Below are 21117 nucleotides of genomic sequence, written 5' to 3' on the forward strand. Positions count from 1 at the left end.
TACTCATCAACATTAGTTATTAGTTGACATATATTATTCCACAGATTGATCTACTAGACATGTTTGTGACAGTAATGTCAATGTTTAATGGTAAAAAAACTTTCTAAAATAGATCAAATTGTAATTTCATGATGTCCATACAAATTGCAATAAAGTGATATATATTACAAAAATTATGATGAAAGATAATATGAAAGACAAAAGAAAGAAGAATTTGTGATATTGATTTGTTATATAATGTACTTATCAGCTTAGAATATAATTTATTCTTAATCTTTATCCAATTAAATCAGTGTGAGACACATTTAGAGAGAAATATAAAATTAAAATCAAATAACTTTTAATAAAAAAATTAAATACAATTTAACAATTTTCTCATGTTTTTGTGATTTTAACTCGTATTTTATGAATTCATTTAATTTATTTTTAAAACTTTTTGAAACTACTTTTGTCATCCAATATTAAAAAAATTATAAAATTATATATAATAGAGTTTACTTTGATTAATAATAATTTACACATTGTAATATTTACATAAACATTATTATTTTAGAACACTACAAAATAATAGATTTTCATTCAAATATTATAATGTTGACATGTTCAAGGAATTCACATATATTTTTATACTCAAATTCTTTTTATCATACTTAATTTTACTATTATCTAAAATTTATTTTAATTTTTATAATTATTTTAATTATTGATAATAAAATTTATACTTTCAATATTGATAATAAAAATTAATTTGAAAAATATTTCATATTACATTATATTAAAAATATATTATAAATTATATTTATTTATAATTTTACCTTTTTTAATACTTATATTTAGATATTAATAAAATTGAAATGTTAACAAAAAGTTAATATATATATATATATACACTTTTTGTTAATTTATTTCAAATATGTATTATTGTATTTTTAACAATTCAACATATAATTATTGTAATTTGTCAAAATCACATTCTAGTAAGTAGAGTAAAATATCATAAATGGAATAAGGTATTCAATTTATTCAATCTAATAAATGGATTTTATGTGAAACTCTTCAAATATTATCTAATATATTAAACGTACTAGTTGTTTTAACAAAGGTTACCAAGCCTCTCAAAAACTCATTTAATTTCATACCTTCATGAAAGGCATCACCAAATACACAATAATTAAGATTTGGTGACTTTTTTAATACTAGATTAAAACATTTATGACTAAGCATTTTTCATATGTTTCATATAATACTTTAATATCAAATTGTCTCACAATTCAACTCCATGGAACATGTTAGAATTCATTTCAAAAGATATAATGTAAAAAAATAAAATTTATTTTACACTTTAATTTTCTCTCACTTTCACTCCATTTAATAATAAAATATTATATTTAACTAATAAAAAAATTAAATTAAATAATAATATATCTAGTTATCAAATGAAAGTAAAAAAATATTATGTAAATCTATCATGTTATATATATATATATATAATTTAATACTTACACATTATTCATGCGAAAAGTCAAATTAGCATCCTCTAATACACAATTCAATAAATAAAAAGAATCTCGTTTGAGTGAACAAACAATGATGTTCTATATTTTAGAAGTCAATACTTTTAGGTGTTGGCTCACTCAGAGATGAGTGATCACTCGAAAGAGATACTCATTATTTAAATGATAATCACTTAAGTTCGTAATTTCAAAATTAGAGACCTTACTCTCAATCTCTGTATAACATTAATTTATTGAGATCTAGCTCTTGTGATATAATATCTACTTAATGAAGAAATATATAAACTAGTTTGAATTAAAAAGTTAGTTAAATTATCATCATGTAGATTTCATAACTCACTCATTCCATAACCATAAAATTTCCAAGAATTTCATCAAAACTAATTTAGACTAAATTTCTTACATGCAATCACCCCTCGACAACTAAATATCAACTCATTACATGATCATTCAAATTATAACACTAAAAGTTACTCAATTTATAGGAAATTAACATTTACATCAAACATCATTAAATTCTTAAACCATGTGATTTTGATAAATTCCTAAAAAAATTACTTTAATTAAGAAACACTCCTTCTATAAAATTAAAGACAAGACAGATTCATTCTATTATGTTCAGGACTTCATGTACAAAGATCATGCTCTATATATACATATCCCAAATTCAAAGTAGAACCTATCAACTAACTTCAAAATTTACATTTGACTTTATCTTATTAATATATAATAAATAATACACTTAGAGATAATAATTTATTTAACATTTCTCCTTCAAGCTAAAAGATCCATATATATACTAAATTCACAAAAAAAAAAACTCATTAAACTCTTAATTTCTATCCATGTGCAACTATACGCTTAACTTACCATTTATCATAAATCTCATATAGCTCAAAATTTACCACTTGACTTACACATGCAAGGTTTTTCAAACAAAATCCAACGCAAAATATCTTATATAACTTGAATGAATTGTATAAACTTAAGTTTCTTACACTCTAAGTATCTAAAAATGGAAAAAGATTTTGAAGCACAATACCACACGAGTCCTTAACTAGTTCAAGATCCTAATCCTAAAAAATACATAAGATAAAACCACATAATTTTTTTTTTTCAATAGCCCTATACATGCACGTGTATTTATTGAGTAATAAAAAATAATTTAAAGAAAGGAAAAGGAAACAAAACTTATCTAAAACACCTAATAATAAGATTTTACACTCTTATATATATAGCTTTCACAAGAAAAGATGTACAATATATAGAGATTAAATAACTTGGGACTTTAGAGTAGAGGGAAAGAGTGGAGGAGTTAGCTTTGTAGAATGAGGATGTGTTATATCTTTTTGAAAAGAAAGAAAAGTCCTAAATTTCTAATGGCACACTCTTCTTTTCTAAGTTCACTCCTTGCTTACTAACTCTCAATTTTAACCTCCACCATATCAACTTTTAAAATTTTCAAAACTACCCTCCTGAACCATATCAATTTTAACCTCCACCATATCAATTTTTTAAATTTCCAAAACTACCCTCTTGCACCATATCAGTTTTAACCTCCACCATATCAATTTTTTAAATTTCCAAAACTACTCTTATTCCAAATTAAAAAATCCAAAATAATAATTATAATTGAGAAATAAAAAAATACATGCTGGAAAAAAAATTCTGAACACAAAACTAAAAATACATTCTGGATAAAAAAATTTCAGAATTCAAAAATATGTTCCGAAAATTGAAATCCAAAATATTTCAGATAAAAGTTTCAAAAATAATTTTTCCATTTTTGTGTAAGGTTATTTTCATCATTTAGGAGGAGTATTTTTGTCATTTTCTAGAGCCGATTGGGTGCATGCTGAAATTGATATGGTGGAGGGAGAAATTGCCAACTTTAAAATGTTCTCAACCCACTCAAAACCCAAATTTTAAAGCCCAATTTCTCTTTATTATTTGTAACTCCCATATAAACACATACACCACATAAAATACATTATATCAAATAAGTTAAAACTTCAACAAATTTAAAATTTAATTTTCACTTGTGGATTATTTCACACACTTATATATTAATAGGTACACAATGATAAATGCTAAAAATAGCGTTTACCAATCTAAATTTATTATTCTATGAAATATAATTTCATTATTATTTAAAACTGGCTTTAAAATTTTCAAAACATAAATAATTAAATACTTATAAAATATTCTTGTATATTACAATTTTTGTTTCTTTATTTTTTTTTAAAGTATCGAGTTTCTACTTTTTTTCGTAAAAATATTGTGTCTCAAATATTAGTTAATAATCCACAATTAAGCTTAAATTACTTTAAATATTTTTCATTTTTCAAATATGAAACGTGTATTTTGAGACTTCAAATATCAAATAATATATATATATATATATATATTACATTTTTGTTTGAAAAAAAATATTATAAATATAAATACTTATTTTTTTAAACTATAGAAACTTTTTCAGTTATACCTTTTAAGATATCTTAAAAATAATTTTTTATTATTCCAAAACTTTCTCTACCTTACAACAATCATTAAATAGCAATTAAATCTAGAGACAAAAAATAATTAATCATGACTAATTTATAAACTAAAAAATTATTGATATCTAAAGTGGTTTCTATTATTAATAAAAATTTATAAAAAAAATTTGTACCGGTTGAAGTCGAATGAGTCACGTCACTCGGTATCATTGACTGACCGACTAGATGATTAACTACACTAAAGAGTAAATCAAAGATAAATGACAAGTATGGTAACATCATACAAATCAGGATAACCTTCCTATAAATTTGGGTTGCACCTCGTTAATATAGGATCTATGAGATAAATTAGCTAATACTGATTTATGGAAGATACGTGGCAGATACAACCCATAAATCAAATAGTTCACTACCAAACACTATAAATAAGCTTTCTATGCAAGAGTTATGTACCCTTTTATCAATTATATCATACAATCTTGATATACAGTACTTAACCTTATGCAGATTAACTCCTTACCAACCACCAAGGAGTTGAAGTTTTAAGGAGCGAAAGAGGAACAACTGAGCATGAAGGAGAAAAACAATAAGAACAAAGGAGGAGCGATCGAGACATCAACGATAATTGTTATTGTCAATTCAGTTTTAAGTAATATCTAGGTCCCTTTTAGTCTATACTATTAAAATTTTTAAATTGATATATAAATTAGTCATCAGTATTTTAATTACTAATATTTTATATTCTAAATTAATCTTTAAAAGATTAATAAAGACTAATTTAAAATATAAAATAATAAATAATTAAAATCGTAATAGTTAATAGTTAAATATTAATTTAAAAAATATTTTATAAATTTGTATTAATAATAAAAACTATTTTATATATTAATATTTTTTAATTTATAAAATAATCTATAATTTAATTAAATAATAATTAATTATTTCCATTTTAAATTAATTTTTATTTAATATTTTTTTAGTGATAAGTCAATATTTAGCCATTCACTTAATAAATTCTTGTTTGGTCTTTTATGTTATTTTTTCAAATATGATCTTTAGTGAAAAATGTCACTAAGTAATCTCAACATTGTAAACATGGGACACTGTTCTTTCAGTTATATTTTTATGATAGTGTATAATGAGTTCCTAAAGAAGTAAACTAACTTATTCAATCTCTTAAAAAATCATAATGCCCAAACTATTTCCGAAATATATTAATTAAAATGAGAAAAGAAACAATCTTTCGCATGTATAAATATAATTTTCAGAGACTATATGGTGACATTCAAGAAAATTATTCTGAAAAGAATAAAAAATAAAAAAATATTTATTTTCTCTCAATTTTGTTGTCTTCTTATACTTTCAAATTATTTTTTTTAGTTTTAAATTTGATCTTTGACTATTAAATTACAACTACATTCCCTACTTATTTTTTATTCAACAACGAGTTTCTTCATTTGATTTTAAATATTTATTTTTTATTGAAAAAATTATAAGTTGCATAAGATATTTATTATAGTTTTAAAAAAAATGTTATTGTATTGCTCCAATTTAAACTGTTTGTAATTTTATAAACAAGTTAAGACAACACATGTTTTTATAATTTGAACTATATTATTTATTTTACATTTTAAATTTATTTAAATTGAAAATACTTATATAACAAACATTTTAATTAGTGTGTATTATACAAGAGATATATTTATTTTTTTACATTTAAAATTTGTTATAAATAAGTATTTTTAATATATAAATTGTATTTTAGAGTAACAATAAATATTTTGAATTGTAAATATTTATAAAGTAGTTACCTTTTACCTTCCATTTTTGTTTTATCATTGATGACAGAGTCTCGAAGGTGTGGGACATAGAAGGTCAGTACCCAGTGGCCATTATCTTAAGATTAAGCTATCTTTCATCTTGATAATGACGTGTATAACAATCATGAACTTAACTTTTTATTATTTTTCGGTGGAAAGTTTATTTATATAACCATCTATCATTTACATATTTAAAGAGTTTTATCATGTTTTCTTTAAATATTTCAAATAATATGTTTTATATAAAAACTTGTGTTATTATGATCATTTTTATCTACTTTTATCTACTAAAGATAATTCTTTTTTGTTAAATATAAAATATTAGTTTTTATTTCTAATTTTAAATCTATTGACCAATTGTCATAAAAAAGTTATTAGAATTATTTTTTATTTTTTATGTAACAAATGAATTTCTAGCATGTATTATTATATTATAATATTTATGTTAATGATAAATAAATATAAAATATTTTAATATCTTAATTTATAGTGAAAATTCGTTTCTCATTTAAAAAGAAGCTGATGATTACCTATTTTATTCTAATAGAAATGAAAGACAATTTTACATTAAAAAAAATCACTTTTTTTTAATAATGTGATGCTGTAAAAAATAATATTACAATACATTAACATAAATTATAATATGAAAAAAATATATTAAGCTTTTCAACTTGCATTTAAATATTATATTTTTCTTGTTTGCTGAATAATTGTAAGGAAATAGAAAAAAAAGGAAAACATATTAACCCTTGTAAACTTTTGTAGCTGCTGGAAAAAGAAGTTAAAGGTTGTGTTTCATTCTCATGATGAAGCTTTTTACTTTTGATCATGATTTGGACCTTTCCCTTTGTATTACTGAAAAATAACATTTTTTGATGTCTAATTCCTTTGTGTATGATTGAAGTTTGCATGCAAGAGATGGCTCAAGATTTTCCCAATAAATTTTCTTCCTTTGAAAGTTTCAATTATTTAAACTTTGTGTCTAATCAGAATTCGACAAACTTTAATAAAACTTAGTGGCTAATTTCTTAATCATATCCATCAAAAAAATTCAGTTGCATCTTCCTGTAATTTATTAAAATAAAAAAAAGGACAGGGAACACCTTATCTGTGAGTTCCCAATACTCATTTAAAATAATATTTCTTTAACTAATTTTACTTTAAAATAATTGGAACAAAGGAAGAAATGGACAAACAAGAATTTTATATCAACATAATTTCTTAATAATTATTCTTCACCTCATAAAACATTGTAGCTATTATGTATTGAAAATATATGTGCTGCATGATTAAATTAAACATGTATATTAGCAAAAATAATTGAGTTGGAAAAGTAGTAAACCAATGCATGGATTCAAGAAAAAAAAATGTGATGGATAATTAGTGTGTGTTTGATATTATTGCAAGAGGTTATATAATATGGGAACAATCACTGTATTAGGAATGGTTTTACCTAATTATTTTGATTAAGTGCAATTATTAAAAGAGTTATCTCATGTCATGATTATCCCTTCTAAAGAAGGGTCATTTTCATTAAGGTGCAAAGTGTATATATTGTAATCTAAAATATACAATATTTAGAAAATTATAGTATCATTTAAATATAAGTTATCATATAATAACATTATCATGCACCAAAAAAAATAAAAAAATAACATGTAATAGTTATTTTAAAATTTAAAATAATTTCTTCATTTATAAAGTAAAATTTTTAAATACTTTATAAAAATAGATTGTATATTTTATTTAATTATTATATATATAGTCATAGTAATAATTAACATGAAAGTTTTTATTTTAAAAAAAATTATTATATATGTAGCAAGATTATCAAGTTTTTATTTTTAAATTAAAAATTATGCTTTATTCAAATAAAATTTTTCTACGAACTAACGTGTAAGTTTGAATTTGTTCATTTATATACTAACTTGATTCCTCAAATATAAATTTAGCATAAATGTTTGAATATATAATGTATTAAAATAAATTATTGAGATTAGATATATTACATATATTAAATTACAAAGTTTTTTATGTTTTCCCCGAAATTTTATTTAGGGTTAACATTAATAAAAAAATTAAAATTAACTTTGTCACTAACTAAAATTAACTTATATATAAAATAATTTATAAAAGTTGTCTTCTATAATTTATCTTTTTTTTTAATTTGTGTTTAATGTAAATTTAATTATAGAGAAATTCATTTAATTTTTTTATCCATAAGAAATGCTTATGGAAAAGTTTATCCAAAGATACTCCTAAACTTAATTGAATGTAGCGTCTAATCCATTTTTTACAAATGTTACACGTTGAATTCAACTTTAACTTTTTAGGTATTCATATAGACTTGTATGTAAAACTTTATATACATTTAAATATTTCTTATGAGTTAATATCTTCATCCAATACTTCTTTTTTGTGTATTATTAAAATCAAAAAGTCATATTTAGAATATCATTTAGGAATCTTAGACATCACCCAATAATAATTTATTAAGTCTAATCACATAGATATAGTCTAGGTTTTAACACTTAAAATCATTAGTTTTAGCTATTATACAAGCACTTTAGTTTTGTTTTAATCTTTATCATTAAAATATATTTATGCCATTAATGCACACTAATTAACGTTGTTAGTTGTAGATGATGTGATGCTAATGTCCGTTGCATGGTAAAACAACTTATTTAAGTTCCTGTAGAAGCAATTGTTTATATTTTAATCCCTATCAACACCTTTTTAACTTTTTATTTTGTCTTCCTCTTTTAAAAAATAATTTTTATTGATCCTAACTGGGAGAATCTGTGAGGTTGCAAAGTTTAAATGAATTCTTGTGTTCATGGTTCTAACATACAAGGGTTTGTCGCATTAATATATATATAAGAAAAAAAATTATAATTTTTTCCTCTTTGTGATACTATTCAAGAAGATTCAATAACATATGGACTTAGATTTCAATAGCACTCTTGCAAAAATATTTAATTTAGTTATTTTTTAACTAATTATTTTTAATTTTAATTAATTTTTATTTAATAATTTTTTTAGTAGTGATAACAAAGTTTTTAAAATCAAAGCATTTGTGTTTTCGATCAAGTTGATCTATATAAATGCATAATCCTGAAAGAAAGAAAAAATCAAAAATAGATATGGTTGTAGTTTCGCTAGAAAAGATCAAGAGATTATGCAATATTCATACTAAAAGGGATGTAGGATTTTTAAAAATATTATTGATGTAATGTAACTTTATAATTCTTTATCTTGATATACATACAAAATAATAAGTTATAAATATAATATATCATTTTTATGGACCGAAACACTAAAAGAACTCCATTTTATTAATTTATTATTGTTGATTAAAAAAATATTATTTCAAAATTTTATAATTAAATTAGTAATATATATATTCAAGTGGGAAAATAATACTTTGACAACCTTTAGAGTTGTATACAACTCTTGATGTACTCTTAATGTGATAGATTTATAAATAAATATATATAATAAAGGATAAATTTGAAATTAAATAATATGAAAAAATATTAAAATAATAATATTAAAAGTTGTAATGTAATTGTATAAAAAATGTGAGTTGTAAATGTATCATTATCTTCACTACAAAAAAAATCATGAAATAGAAACTAATTTTTAGAGACCAAAATAATTAGTTGCAATAATAATTAAATTAGATACCATTTTAGAAACTAAATAAAAGATTGGTTTCTAAATTAGTTTATATTATTGTTAAATAGTTTCTAAATTGGTATCTAATTAGCAACCAAGGTTGTAGAGACCAAATTTATAAATTAAATAATTGGTAGTTAAAACTTTGGTTGTTAATTAGATACCAAATTAGAAACTATTTAATAATAATAGAAATTAATTTAGAAATCAATTTTTTATTTATTTTTTAAAATGGTCTCAAATTTAGTTACTACTATAACTAATTATTTTGGTATCTAAAAATTGGTTTCTATTTCATGATTTTCTTGTAATGCTTATTCAATTGTTTTGAAGCTATTTGAATTTTTTTTCTTCACACTATAAATAGAAAGAGTATTAATATAAATCACTACATACAACATGTTATCTTCTCTTATAAAAAAAAAAGTGCATTTCAACTTTTAATACACTTTAATTTAGTCAATGAAAATAAATTGACATGAGAGAAACTAAAAAAAAAAATATAATACACAAAATAAAATAAGGAATGAAGTGCTGATGAGGAAAAAAAGAGAAAAGAGATAATTGTTAACATTAATTAAAACACACACAAAAACATTAGTGTTTGATTAACACATTATTTTCTTAAAGTTAGGAGTATTACGGAAAATTAAAATAAGGAATTAGAAAGGATAATTGTGATTTGTTAGAGCTTAGGGTTGGTGAAAAAAAAATGTGAGTTTCATTGATCTAACTTTCCACACTAATTGAAAAAAAGATTTATAGAGATGAACCAATATAACGAATTAAAATAATTAATAAAAAAACATTATGAATAAAGTTATTAAAAAATATACACCACTTTTAGTTTGATTATTGAAAAAAAAAGGCAAATATAAATTATTAGATTATGGTTTGTATGATAAACCATATGAGCTAGTTCCATAAAAAGTGAAGTGAATATATCTCATACCACTATGAAGACTAACAAGAAAAATAATGTTAGAGAAAAGTTTTTTAGGAACTTTTGTTTTTTCTTTTAAATTATGATTTGTGAGGTAAAGGATAAAGGATCAATCAGGAATAGCGGTGATTGCACTGCCACCACGGCAGAGGATATTGGTCCCATCATGGGACCACTAACATAAATTAATCAAAAATCATTTGGATATATTGCTAATTAGTAAAAACTATTATAATATTATAAATAAAGTATGACTTAAATCTTTCTTCAAGATTTTTTTTTTAGTTTTAGTTTTTTGAAATATATTTTACTTTTAGTTTCTCTAATTTTTATCTTTGTTATTTTATTTTAATATTTATAAACTATCAATCTATTTATTTTTATTAATGTAATAATCTAAAACATGTAGTTTTAAATTCATCAAAACACACAAATTATATATAATATCCTAATTTGCATATTTAATATATTTTTAAATACATAGTTTAAATATATACAACTAAAATTAAAAGCACATAAAATAAAATAAAAAAATTGTAAGTATAAAGGTTCCTTCCAATTTGGTAATCTAAATTTATTTACTATCATGTCATAATATCAACAAAACTACGAAAATAAAAAAATTTAAGACTGATTTATTATTTTGAAAGATTTTTACAAAGTTCAAATACTAACATGATCATAATAACAATAAATATTAAATATTTTTTTTTTACATTATTTTTAGGTGAAATTGATTTTGTTTTTAATTCAAACTTAAGATTATTTTTTGGATAATTGTAGTAAGAAATTATTGTCAATTTTTGTTACGTGACAAACCGATTTTAAAATATTAAAATATTTCATGTTGACTCGTTGTTGACGTGAATGTTATAATATTATAATACAATTCATCCTAAAACTTCGTTTGTTACATAAATAGAAATACGGGTGAGAACTTATTCAAATAATTTTCTTACTACAAGTGTCTAATAGGTATAAGGTTTTAACTAAGGACAAAAACTAATATCGTGTTATAGTACATGAATAAAAACATATTTAACCCTATACATAATTATTATATTTGTATCAATTTTATTTAACGGTCTCCTATGATAGAATAATTTCACCTTAACTTCTCGACTTGATGTTAAAATTCTTCGTCAATTTTTTTATTACACAATATCTCTGTCTCTTTGATTTAATGTATCATTAAAACTTACATGCGGTGGATCTTTAGGAATTATTTTGTGGATGTCAAAATAGATGAACACAAGTTTTTGAGTCTGAAATATATAAAATATACTAAAATTCACAAAAAAGTATATTTATACATTAATTTATATATATACAAAATGGGGGTGCTTGTTATTATTCACAACATCATTGATAAAGTAGTATACTCATTAATCACACTTTGTGATTTCATAGTCTCATATATCATATATATAACAAACAAATTAATTGTAAACTTGAAACAAGTGAAGATGAATAAATAAATGGCAAATTACTTAATTCTACACAAACTAGGAAATGTAATTGAGTTGTGATTTTGTTGTTTGATAAATTGTGCACATAGTTTGAGCAATAATATGTTTATGTGACATAGTATTAACATCATCTCAACGCTTAGGACAATACTTCAAAAGATGAATGTCATCTTTTCATTTTTTAAGTGACAAACCAATATTTGAGTGTTCAACCTTTCAATGGAAATTGAATTAATATTGATTCTATCATCTCTCAAGTGTCAAAACAATTATTGATTTAAGAGATAAATTAGACTGATGTCTCTCATGCTCAATCCTCAAATCACAGTTTAAACGATTGATTAGTGATAATGCTTTACACTTATAATAAATGTAATAAAAAACAACATAATCATGCATGAATCACACATCACATCGAAATTCATTCACATAAATCAATCTATAATAATTATATGCATTCTAACTTATTTCAAATGTTTAAATTGTCATTCAATCAAATTAGGTCATTCATACACTCCAACAAATTAAAATAATAATTAGACACACACAAACGATTTAACTTGTGAAACCTTAAAACATTTATAGAAAAAGTCAAAATGAAATAAAATACAATGTGTTAGGTAAGAGATCACAATAGGATTGACACAAGTAATACCTACTCATCTTATTTTAAAAAAAGTAATTAATTATACCCATTTCATCATTTATTGAACTATATAAAAAATATTCCCAAGTTTTTTTTTTATATTTATAGACGTCCATTAATACCATAAATCTTAAAAAAATATTTTAATGAAATTATTTAAAGATATTTAAAAAGTATAAACTTAAAAGTATTATTCAGGGAAAATTATGTAATAACATATTAAATACAAATAAATGTACTCTTTTTAAGAAAAAATTAAAAAAAGTTGCATCAAAATCATCACATTCTAAAGAATTATCTAATTATTATTTTTATTAAATTAATAACTTTATTTTTTTCACTTGATTATAAAGAAATACTAAAATAAAAATAAATGTGAATGAAAAAAAATAACGAATGTTCATGTATTAAATATCATAATATATAATATGTGCAATTATTTTATTAATAAGTAGATAATTAAAATATTCTTATTTTTTACTTATAAGGATTTTTAAAATACCGCATTAATATATACTATTGTAAATTTTACCCACAAACACAAACTATTTACCATCCCAATAACCATATTATAATTAAGTTTCGAACACATCTTATTTAGCACCTAAAATTATAACATATGAATTGATACAAAAATCATACTAATAAACATTTAAACTCAACTTTCCATTTTACATAATTTTTAGCCTACACTAAATATAGAACACAATATTTTAATATATAGAGCAAGAACATAATTGTTTTTCATTACAATGGTAAACGGTATTTTAGTTTTCATCCTCTTAAATTTTAATCATTTTTCATAATTAATTTTTTTCTTAACCTTATCTCCCATTTTTATCTTATGATGCAGGCAACATTTAAATTCAAGGAGAGAGTCAAAGAATAAACTTTTCTTATTTTTCTTTTTCTCTAGAGTGTCACAATATACTTCTGTATATAAATTAAAAAAAAAAGTTACAATTTTTGGAGGTGAGCATGCCATCCACTCCTATGAATAATCTTCGATAATAATAGATAAAAAAGAAATATAATAAATAAATTTACTTCTGCATTAATTATATATATAACTTGAAAATGTTATCATCTAACACTCATTCAATTAGATATTTTTAATAGTTTATTTTATCTGGTTTATATGAATATCTGACGCACAGGTACTATATTTGCAGCTTGCAAACAAAAAAATATTTTTCAAATATTTCACATAATTATTTATCTGTATTTGATATTCTTAAATGTTTGTGCTTTTGGAATTCCTGCATGTTTTTCTTTTATTTATATATATTACATTTGAATTTATTATTGATATATAAAAAAAAATTATAATTTATTTTTTTATTATAAATTATATTTGAAGATTTTTGTTTACTATAAATTTCGGTCATAATATACACTATATATTTTTCATATATAATAAATATTTATATCTTAAAATACACGTATTAAAATATGAATTATATCTTAAATTAAATGAAAGTAAATATCTAGAACATATCAATAAATTAAGTAATATGCACGTTAATTGCGACACACAAATATCGAATATTCATCTAAGTGTTGAAGAAACTTTTCAGACTCACTCTTGATCGAAAGTCAAAATCTAAACGTTAAAAGAGAAAGAAGAAAGAAAAATAATTTATTCAGTCAATAGCATCTACTCTCAATTTCTAGTACAAGAAAAAGAAAACATAGAAACTGTATAACATAACTTAAAAAAGACAAGTACGAGGAAAGAGAAATGAAAATGATTTGGAATGGTGTCTTGCCAACACTTGCACGATTGGAACCTACAAATTGTTCTCGTCCTATTTACTTTAATGTGTTTCTCCTCTTTTTGGTTCTTGTATCAGTATAGTTTTTGGACAACATTGCAGATAGAAGTTCATTGGAAATTTACAGAAGTTTAATGAAACAATGAAATTTCCAGGAAATAGGAACAAGAGTGTTGATAAATGAGACGCATGATGATAAGAAACAACACTGTTCAACGTGCAAGGGACCAATGAGAACAATTTGAATCCACTCATAATGCATCATGTCTTTATGCCCCCTCTCATGCTTCACCTACAAAATGCAGATGTTTTCAAAAACCAACCACATGCACTCTGTCTTATGACAATTATTACCAACTTTATCAATACAATATTTCACAAATACTAATACTATATTTTCCAATTTCTCTTTCTATGCAAAATCACTAAATTACATCAATTTTCTTTTTTCATAAAATCTCATTAACCAAAACAACTCTTATAAAAACTTATCAAAATCCTTTCATTTCTTTCTGCAAACAATAATATATTGTTTATTTTTATTTTATTTTATATACACTGAATTACGCTTGTTTAAGTTAATTCAAGTGTGAAGTGAAACAAGGTCTTAGGTCCCTACTCTACTCTTTTTCCACGTGTCCATCACCAAATCACCTCAATTTGTGTCGCCGTTTACAGGCCCAACCCAACATCAGGCCCACTCCATGTTGTCTCTCTTATCAACGGCCCTCATCCATTTTCAAGGGAATCCTAACCGTTGATCCTGTTCTTGCGGTGGTCAAAGTCTCAGGGGTCAACACCATCAGATCATCAAATCATTCTCCACTGATGTGAAGAGTTCACGCTTCCATGCCTCCCCTCGCACGTGCAAACTTCTCTGCCAAAAACACTCTGTGCATGTATGTATGTAATGTGATGTGTACGATCATCACCATCCATGTGCATGTGAGGCTTCCCTCGCTCGCACGTGCTTCCTCAGCCCATGCCTCACGTGAGCAAGCCCTGCCAACTTTCTCTTCTTTTCATGCTGGTTAGTTACATCTTTCAATTGTTGTTCATTGAGATTTAGAAATTAATAAAAACAAGAAAAATAAACAAATAAGGAAAATTATTCTTCAACAGGCTATATGTACACTTATTACATTTTATACCAACCTCCTTTCTAATATTTAATTTATTTTTATTAAAATAAATTAATCAAAAAAAAATATTAGTTAAAAAAATAAATAAAAATCATTTAGATTTTTATTTTATAATTTATTTATTTATTTAAATACAATAAATTAATTTTTAAATAATTAATTTGATTTAAAATTATATTTTTAGATAGATTAATTTTATTTGTATTAACATTTTTTATTTGAATTATGTTTTAAGATAGTTTTTTATTTATTTTGAATCTATATTTTGAGAATAGTCTTTAGATGATTTAATTTTAAATTAAACGATTAAAATAAGTATGGAATTCCATAAATAGCTATAACTTTAAAATAATTTATAAGTATTTTTTTAGACAGGTACCAACCAAGTAACATGACGGGTACAGTATTTCCATTAATAGGTGAGGTGAGGAAAGCTGAAAGAAAGGGCTTCAATGGGGCTGGGCTTTGGTTCCTTTTTTTGGGGTTTACACTTTGAAACATAGAGGGCCTCCCTGTATGGGCTTTGGAGTTGTGTTTATGCCCACACAAGACATGGGTGGAGCCCATAATCCATAACTTGGGCCCACTTGACAGACTAACCATATTACGGGCTTGTCGTCAGAGACATGCCCTTGGTTGTGGTGATTTCTGAAAGCTTAAAGACCAGGCAATTAGAATCTCTGTACTTATAGCAAACTTTGTAGGACAATCACACAAACACTAAAAAAAACACTAATTTCATTTTAAATTGCTGTAATATTTACCATCGCTCCAACACAATTTGAAGTATTTTTTCATTTTTTTTACTAAAATAACTGTAATGTAGTATATGGGTAATACAAAAGGAAATCACATGCCTGTCCTTTGGGAGGGGAGATAAACTTTTTTATTATATTTTAGTTTACAAGAAAACAAATCAAACATTTTTATTTAAAATAATAATAAGTTAAGTTTTGTTTTTTTATATGTTATGTTTGAACTCTCATTGGGCATCACGAAACTCTAATACTCCCCATGCATAATATATGTCTGCAATGCAGAATGCAGTGGGAAAGTTGATGCAGATGGAGCTTTGAAAAGTGGTAGAAGGCAAACAAATATGGCCCAGAGATCTATAATGAATGATTTGTGAGATGCAAAATTAGTCCATTTGTGGTTAAATTATGGGTAAATGAGTGAGCAATGATAACAGTAATTCACAGGCATTAGGGTTTAGGAAAATAGGTGTTATTTAAAAAGGTGAAAAAAGAATCTAGAGACTATTGATTAGTAGATTTAGTATTTGTTATAGGTGAGAAAGGAGAAAAAAAGTGAGGTGGCATGATGATAAATGGAAGCAAAGCCAGCTTGGGCATTTGAATGCTTGTTGTCTAAGAGAAAAACATAAAGATGGTTCCACGCGTTTGGTCTTAATTGTTGTGATTGTCTTTTTTTATTTGATGGGTATCTGGTTTGCTTTTAGTTAATTTGAAAGCGCATGAATGATGCATGAAAAGAGTTGCAGAAGAGAGGAAAGAAAGAAATAGCAGAAAGTGTTGTTATTGGGTGAAAGGTCTTAATGTGGACATGGGACATTACCCCTTAAACGAGCCAAGACAAATAATTGAGTCCCAATTGGTGGCATAGTTAGGTAGAGTCGTTGGTTGGGAGGCCAATGCTCAGAGTTGGTCTCCATTTTGGAAAAGGGTTCCTTATGTCATCCATCCACTTCACTCCAAACCTTATGTCTCAACATGCCTCTCCCATGCATTCAACTAACATCCTAACCAAACAAACACTTTTGCAATATCATTACCTCCTATACACCCAATCCCTTTTGCTTCTTTTTCTTTCTTAACACCTATATTTTTTACTATAAGGCTTTTTAAACGCACATAACTATTCAAATATATGTTTTCCAGAATGAGATGTTAAAAACAAATTATTTAAGTTTCCTGTGATACGAATTTCCAAAGAGAAAAATAAAATAAAATTATCCATTGAAATAAGATTGATCACTAATTATATAAATTTCAAATTTATAATTTATATAATATGTATTAAACATCAGTTATGTTAAATTGTATGTTTAGTTATACAACATTGACAAAAGTGCTCGACTTTTTTTCTTTTGTACAAACCTTTCCATCAACCAACTCAGGGGTGTTTCTTTTTGCACCCCATTAATTTTTAAATATCAAAATTGTTCTTTGCATTTTATTTCAAAATGTGGCTTTCATGGCAGTGTGTGAGTTACAGGTAGAATCATGGAGGTTGTTTCACAAAGGTTGAGCTCAGCGGAAGTTGTGAAGGTTTTGTTCGTGGGTTGAGATAAAAAGTGATGTGTGTTGTACTTTTTTTGTTGGGTATGGTGTGTTTTTGGAATCGGATTCCAGGAATGAGTTCTAGAATTGGTAGTTTGGAATTGGAAAATAAACCCTAAATTCTAAAGTTTAAATTCGGAATGAGGTGAAATGAAAATTATTTTTTAGAATAAGATCTCTCGAAGCGAAAAAATCCATTTTAGAATGCATGCTCCGTAATGCAAAGTTATCTTCTGAAATAGACATTCCATAAGAAAAAAAACTTCCAAAATTATTTTTGTTATTTCACAATTTTGATGCGGTATAGGAAGAAGAACATGGAGTGCAGGCAGAAACACCCCCAAACTCAGGCGATTCATCACAGTCAAGTGAGAAACTTGGACATCAATTGGGCTTGGGTTAGAGCCCACCAAACTCAATGCGGTGTTGGTCATAGTGGATCCACAAAACCCATTTGGGTCTATGAGATGGAGGCCATATGTTGTAGAGATATAATTAGACTGTTTCTTCCTGCACCTCCTTATCTTCTTCTCCCACCTCCATACACAACATGAAAATATATTTTTATCCTTTTTGTGTCATCCTCATAAACTAGTTTCCGGATTATGTAATCTGGAATACATTTGAAAAAAGACTTATGGATTACATAATCTGGAAGCTAAATAAGACTTCCGGATTATGTAATTCAGAAAGTAATCATGTATCTGAAGAAAGAAACCTGGATTACATAATCCAGAAGCTAATTATAAATTTGAAAAATGACTTTCGGATTACATAATCTGAAATTTTATAGAAGGGCATTTTTGGAAATTTAAAAATTTATGGAGGTGAGAGAAGAAGGTATGGAGGTGCAGGAAGAAACATTCATATAACTAAAGTGTGATTGTTTCTTCTTGCACCTCCATAGTGGATCCACAAAACCCATTTGGGTCCATGAGATGGAGGCCATATGTTGTAGAGATATAACTAAAGTACGACTGTTTCTTCCTGCACCTCTATATGTTCTTCTGCCACTCCCATACAAAACATGAAAATACTTTCTTATCCTTTTTGTGCTACTCCCATAGAGTAGTTTTTGGATTATGTAATCCGGACATACATTTAAAAAAAGACTTTCGGATTATGTAATTAAAAAACTAATGCATCTGACAAAAAAAACTTTCAGAGTAATCCAGAAAATAATTATAAATTTGAAAAAAGATTTTGAAATTATGTAATCTAAAATATTAAAGAGAAATATTTGTTAAAATATGAGAATTTAAAAAGATGAGAGAAGAATATATGAAAGTGCAGGAAGAAATAAAGTGTATATATATAGATGTATATAAATTTTATCATAAGTGAGTCCATAAGGTTGAAATAAATAGATGTTGTTATTTTTTAAATCTCTTGTTAAATTAAACCCATTTTGCATCGATTAATCCGTATTTGTTTGTTGTTTGACTCTTTTTTTTTTGTCTATGGCAAGTAGGAAAATGTAACAATGATAATGTTCATGATCTTTGAGAGGACGACGGAGAAATTTATGAAGATTTGGCCTGTGATTCGTGAGCATAGCCACCGCCCCTAAGAATAACGTGTGCCAATAAAATTAATTAACTTAGGTATGACTTTAGTTCATATAAAAACTGTTTTCTAAATTTATTTATTTTTAGTCTCACTAAACTTAAAGTTTAATATTTTTTTTTTATCACTTGTTTATATAATATTTGCTATCTGTTTACATGTTGAAAATTATTTTAAATTATGTGTATTATTATCTTAGGACAATAGTATAAATCTACGCCTTTAAAAAAGACTTGTAAAATTGCTCTATCGTTACCGCCACCCTTTGCGACTCTCAGTGTCACCCATTGCTATCCACGTATCTTATCTTGTCGGTGTTAATATATTATCTTACAATAAATTTAGAGAAGAAAGTATTTTAGATAGTGTAACTTATGAAACACATTCTAATTGTATATCTTACAAGATACATTTTCTTTATATAATCTAAAAGTTATTTTTTATATAATATTTTTTTTAAATTGTATAATTAAGAAGTTAGAAAGTTAAAAAATGACTTTTTAATTATATAATTAAAAACAAATTCGGATTATGTAATTCATTTTTTTTATAAAGAAATGGCTTAAAAAAATTATGTAATTTAAAAACTTAATTTCATTAAGAAAATACATAATCCGAAGACTGAAGTCCAAAAACTTTTTTCATGAAAAAAATATTTTTAAATTGCACAATACAAAATCATTTTTTCATAAATCGGAAATTCAAAAGTAGCAATTTTTACATTTAGGTGACAGAGAAGAAACTTATGGGTGCAAAAGGAAATCTTCTTTCCTTTCTCGTATTGCATATTTATGTTTTTGTATGTGCAACTTTTATATTGGGCTTAAATTCTGAAGTGGCCTAGATCTATACTTAATGTTTATTTATTATTTGGAAAGATAAAGAAGACAAATAGAATAAATGACTCAAAAAGAAAAAAAAATTACGAGTAGACATTTTTTAATTTATAATGTGAAAAATTGTATATTTATTTTAATATAAGTAAGAGTAGAGACTGGTTTTGCAAAAGATGTAGCTTTGAAGTTCAATTTTTGTTTTGCAAGGAAAATGTTTGTTCACATTAATCAGTATAGTACATGACAGAAATTCAGTTATGCGAAGCAAAATGGTTTCATATAAGTAATTTTTGAGAAAAAAAGTTTCATACGAAGCTAAAAACTCAACTTAGGTGTAATAAAACATGGCCATAGTGAGTGTTTCAATTTTTTTTTAAAAAAAAAAACTTACTTTTCAAGAAAGTATAAAGGTACATTTTTATGAGCTTTTTTTTTTTAAGTTTATTTGAAAATGTTTATTTTTTTGTAGCTTATTAAAAAAAAACGTTTCCAAAAAAGAGGTGTAAATATAGCTTTCTCATGATGGGAATTTTAGTATTCAATTAAAAGTATAATCCTATTCTTATGAAATTGTTTACTACGGTAAATAATTATACATTTTAAAATCTAACAAATTTTAGTCATATGAGAATGATGAGATTTTGACTTATGTTAAATGAATTAAAAGTTTGTTGAGGCAAGAAACTCTTTCTTATTTTGGACTGAAGTACTTTTCCCTCCATGATGAAAACATTATCAATAGTTTGAAATTAACGCAATTTTTGTTTGTCTTCAAATGTTTTTGTAAGGCTTAAAAACAAAACAAGTTTAGGCGGAACATCGGATGATATAAAGGGACAAGAATAGTCTCTTAATTCATAAGCAAATACCAAGAAATCACATTAACACTTTAGTATATAATAATATATTATTTTCTCAGCCCAAAAT

The sequence above is a fragment of the Phaseolus vulgaris genome, chromosome 2 (genome assembly GCF_000499845.2).
Source record: "Phaseolus vulgaris cultivar G19833 chromosome 2, P. vulgaris v2.0, whole genome shotgun sequence".
NCBI lineage: Eukaryota > Viridiplantae > Streptophyta > Magnoliopsida > Fabales > Fabaceae > Phaseolus > Phaseolus vulgaris.